Source organism: Triticum dicoccoides, chromosome 6B, assembly GCF_002162155.2.
Source record: "Triticum dicoccoides isolate Atlit2015 ecotype Zavitan chromosome 6B, WEW_v2.0, whole genome shotgun sequence".
In the NCBI taxonomy this organism is placed as follows: Eukaryota; Viridiplantae; Streptophyta; class Magnoliopsida; order Poales; family Poaceae; genus Triticum; species Triticum dicoccoides.
In genome coordinates this window covers 603,372,595-603,377,816 of record NC_041391.1, presented here as the reverse complement: position 1 = coordinate 603,377,816, position 5,222 = coordinate 603,372,595, and positions in this window count along the sequence as shown.

The window sequence follows — 5,222 nt, the reverse complement described above, 5'->3', positions numbered from 1 at the left end:
CCACGGAGGGGGAGGCTGGGACGTCCAAGAAGGGAAAGGCGTCCCTTCCGGACTACTCCGCCGCCGCCGTCGATAGCGAGGAGGGGTGGCTGCCCAGGAAGAAGCCCTTAGTGCGATCGTAAGTATCTGCACTCTAGCGTAATTTTGCTTCATAGTGTTGTTATAATGCCGAACTTGTATGTTGTCCGGCCAGGGTCCATCCCGAGGTGTCGTCTTCGGATGGATCCTTGAGCGATTCGGCGATGAACTTGCTCCCGACGACCACTACTCCTCAGCCTGCAGATGACACGGAGGTGTTCTCCCAAAGGCTCCCAGAGCAGGGGAGGTGGCTCTGGAGGCGCCCCAAGGCGGCATTCCAGACGTCGGACACGCGGGGTTCAAGATCCCCGCGGATCGTGTTGATGAGAGCCGCAGTAAGACGGACTCTCAGCCGAACACTGTTCCGGAACCTCCCATGGTTCTGGACTCAGTCGGGGAGCCCCTCATTAAGGAGGGCGAGCCGTCTGTGCAGAGGACTTCTGCTATGCCCGAGGCGTCAGATTGTCTGCTGGAAGCGCTTCGAGGCCCTTCCATGGATGAAGAGCACCGTACTCTTATGAGTGCGGTGATTCAGAAGGTTTTGTCCACCAAGAGCAGACTAACCGAAGCTTGCACCAGCCTCCTAACGGCTTTGAGGTAAGTAATAAAAATGTGTGAAATTACCACCCGATAGGTAGTAGCCCCTGATACTCTGTTTGGTGTTCGGAAAGAAATACCAAACGGAGGGTCAATTATAATCCGCAGGAGCCTAACAATAAGTTTGAATGTGAATAAGCAGGCTGTGCTGCTTACCGCAGCTGTTCGTACAACCGAGATCGCCGAACTAAAACAGGACCTGGAGCAGGCGCAGTGAGAGCTCGACCACACGAGGAGGCTGCTCAAAGAGAACAAAGGTGAGTGATTCCCCACTCTCATATAATGAAGGATAGATAAAAGGGCAGCACTCTGCGCCGGTGCACCGGCCGAAAGTTTCGGCCGGTCGCACCGCAACCGCCCGATGCCATGTGCGCACAGCCGTTCGATTGGATCCAAGCAAAAAAAAAGAATCACCCCCTGCACTCTTTCTTCTTCCTCGGGCAGTCCTGTTCGGGGCAGCATGGCGACGCGCCTCCTTTCCCCTCCGGTGGTCGTCGGTCCCCACGCTCGCCGGTCTTCCTCATCGCCGCCGGATCCTGCCCTCGCCGACCGTCCTCGTCGTCGATCCTCGCTGTTGCCGACCGTCCGTGTCGCCGGTCCCCATGCAACAACTCCACCTGCGTTGCAGCTCTTGGCCGCGGCGGTTGTAGCTCGGCCACCGCCCCTCGCCATTGATGCTCGTTGCAGCTCTTGACGGCGGCGGTTGTAGCTCGATGGCGGCCGTCAGTCAATCAACGTCATTTTGAATGGATGTAGCAAAAAACTTCACCTGTAGTAGCAAATAAAAACTACGATTGCAGCAAAAATCAAACACTGTTGCCGTCTTCGCGAGGTCGCAACTCCGCCTTACATGGATGTAGCAAAAACTTCAGCGGTAGTAGCAAAAATCTACTACGGTTGCAGCAAAAATCTTCGTTGTCGTCGTCGCGAGGTCGCAGCTCCGTCTGGTGGATGTAGCAAAAAGCTTAGCCAGTAGTAGCAAAATCCAACTACGGTTGCAGCTTCCCCTTGTTATGAACTGCCATTGAAGCTTTCTGTGTCTATGGTTGAAGCTTTTTTCAATAGCTGTTGAAGCTTTTCTAGGTGACAGTTGCAACACTTGTATACGCGGATGGATCCGGCCATGGTGGTAAGCAGCCATGGCGGCCGGCGAGGGAGCGCCTGACCGTCATCAATGGAGCCTGTGGTGGCCTAGTCGTAGCCCGATAGGAGAGGGGGGGGGATATGCGCGCATGAAGGATGTAGGTAGGGGATGGATCTGGCCATGGCAACAGGCAGCCATGGCGGGTGCGCGAGGGAGCGCCTGGCCGCCGGCGATGGAGCTCGTGGTGGCCCCCGTGGCAGCCCGGGGAGGGGGAGGGGATGCGGGCGTGAGGGCTGAAGGTAGGGGATGGAGGCGGGGTATGCGGGAACCACTACGTATCGTGCGTTGGGCCAGCGTGGCGAGCGAACCGGCCAAAAGTTCGGCAGGTGGACCGCGCCCAAACGTTTCCCTAGATAAAATTGGTTATTCTAACGACGAAGCGTCATGATTTTGTAATAGGGGCCACCAACGAAGTTGCATCTCTGAAGAAAGCGCTGTCCGAGGCTGAACACAAGGCGGCCTTGGAACTCAAGGAGCGCGAAAAGCAAGATGCTAGAGTGGGGGAGGTACAACAAGAGCTGCAGGAGCTCGGCAAAAAGTTTGAGTCCGTGGAGCATGAGCTTAAGGCGAAAGAGGCCGAGCTTGCGAAGGCCCTTGCAAGTATAAAAGACGCCAAGGCCGAAGCCCAGAAGGCACAACAGGAAATCCAGGAGGCTAAAAAGATAGCGGCGGGTAAGAAATTCTTTATGCAAAGCAAACCTGTGGAGGAGGCGTTTCTTTTACTTACCCGAGTTCGGAGCTCTCCAGGGGCATTCTCAGATCTGCCACGCAGCGTATCAGATTCCGCGGAGTTCTACCGTGCCCAGGAGGGGAGCTCAACCGAGAAGCTATTCTGGTCCGAGTATGCTGGGGCCGAACAACCAACGCCTCTGAGTGACCAACTTAAGCAGTTGGTTGAACTCCATAGGGCGGCTGAAGTGGCTATGAAGGATTTCATAGTCCGGATGTGGCCCGGTGAGCCCCTGCCCACCAGCTAGTTGGGCCTGATCAAGCGGATGGTGAATGCCTATCCACGGCTTGAAGTGATGAAACGATCTGTTTGCATTGAGGGTGCCCGCCGGGCCTTTGCCCGTGCGAAGGTGCATTGGGGCAAGCTGGATGCGAAGAAGCTGGTGAAGGACGGGCCGCCGGAGGGCAACCCGCATCGCTATCCCGAGAAATAATATGAAGGCGTTATGAAGGGCGCTCGTCTCGTGGCCGATGAATGTACCAAGGACACAATTTTGGAATGAATTCACTTCTGTCATGTTTGTAATATAAGGACGAAGTTACTTGCGCTATGTAGCGCTTTTTGATTTAAAATATTACCTTCTGTGCAGCTGTTTATAAAATTCTGAAAGTAGGCCAGTCGTCGGCTTCCGCCCGCACACAACTACTGCTGGGGTGTTCGTGGAAAACGCGGACACTCTTTATCCAATTGTTTGGTCCCTTAAGGAGGTGTCCGGCGTAGTGAACAACGCAATCAGACTATGCGACTTTATAACTTTCACTCAGCCATAGAAGTCTACAATTTTAAATTTCGGCGAAGCCCCTAGAATCCGGAAGGCCGAATTGGGGCGCTATATATGCCTAGATTGGATGAAGCGGATTTATCACCTAAAGCGAAAAAATCTTTAAGGATTTTAAGACCTCTCGAACAGCGACCAGCTCTCGCCACATCATGCCGGTCAGCTTTCGGCTTTCTCTACTGAGGTGCTCGTCCGGAAGAACCGGGACACAATCGCAGTAATTCTCCCTGCTCTACCTTAGCTGATATAACGGAACGTAAGGTACCAAAACAAGGGAGCCGGGCTAACCCAACTTAGACCCAAGACATGATTCGGAGCTGATGCATATAGTGCTATAAGTTCAGGGTGCTGCACTGTTGAAAGTGTTCAGACTTGTGTTGCCATATTATGGGGCTCCATAAGAAGCCCCTGGCAAACTGAACGTACCAAGGTGTACAAATGCAATATCAAATAAACATTTGTAAGAAAAAATGCTCAAATAAGAATAATAAGCTGACGCTATATATGATCTCTCATTGATGAATAATACATTTAAGCGTATGTTTATGATGAATGCATTAAGCGGAGATAAATAGGACTATTTGACATATCCTATCCAGGGGCAAGCCACGTACAGATAGATAAAACAGGTATAACAATCATAAATAGATTCCACCTGGGTATTTCCTTCTGTGCGCAAAGCCTGTTGCCTCCTTGGTTTTCTCTCCTATGTAAGTTCCACAATCCGGCACTTCTGAAGAGGTTGCGGTAAAGCAATGTCCTGAAAGGTAAAAGGAAAGGTTATGAAGGTATGTTGCGGTGATACCGCACTGTTGACTGAGCCACTGCTGCGCCTCCGCCTGTGCCCATGGTATTTTGGGTGCGTAACTGTGTACGCATGGCACGAATGCTGCTTTGATGGGAATTGAGCAAAGGCCGGACTGCTAGTCGCGTCTTGGCATGCCTGGTCATCCTGTTGCGGGGTGCTCCGGACTCGCTTGACGGTGCTTGAGGTTGTCGTCGCCGGATTGGTGGTTTGCCGGAGGAGGCCGCATTGTACTTCTGCCGCGAGGGCTGCAGTATGCTCTTCTGTACGAAGAGAGCGGTCCATGTTTCCGTTGACTGTTATGACCCCGCGCAGGCCTGGCATCTTGAGCTTAAGGTATGCATAGTGTGGTACCGCATTCAATCTAGCGAATGCGGTTCGCCCGAGCAGTGCGTGGTAACCACTACGGAAAGGGACGATATCGAAGATTAACTCTTCGCTTCGGAAGTTGTCCGGAGATCCGAAGACCACTTCCAATGTTATGGAGCCCGTACAACGGGCCTCTACTCCAGGAATTACACCTTTAAAGGTGGTTTTGGTGGGCTTGATCCTTGAAGGGTCGATGCCCGTTTTGCGCACTGTGTCCTGGTAAAGCAGGTTCAGGATGCTGCCACCCCATAAGGACTCGCGTGAGGTGGAATCCGTCAATGATTGGGTCTATGACTAATGCGGCTGAGCCGCCGTGACGGATGCTAGTAGGATGATCCCTACGATCAAAGGTGATCGGACAAGCTGACCATGGGTTGAATTTGGGTACGACTTGCTCCATCGTGTAGACGTCCCGTAGTGCTCGCTTCCATTCCCGCTTGGGGATGTGAGTGGCGTAGATCATGTTGACCGTTTTCACCTGGGAGGGATTTCTTCTGTCCCCCCATGTTCGGACACCGGGGCTCCGCGTCATCGTCGTTGTGCATCCCCTTGTCCTTGTTTCAGGCGTTTATTTTGCCGGCCTGTTTGAATACCCAGCAGTCTCTGTTGGTGTGGTTGGCTGGCTTGTCCAGGGTGCCGTGAATTTGGCACGAGCGCTCCAGTATACGGTCCAGACTGGACGGTCCCTGATTGTTTCTTTTGAACGGCTTCTTCCGCTGAC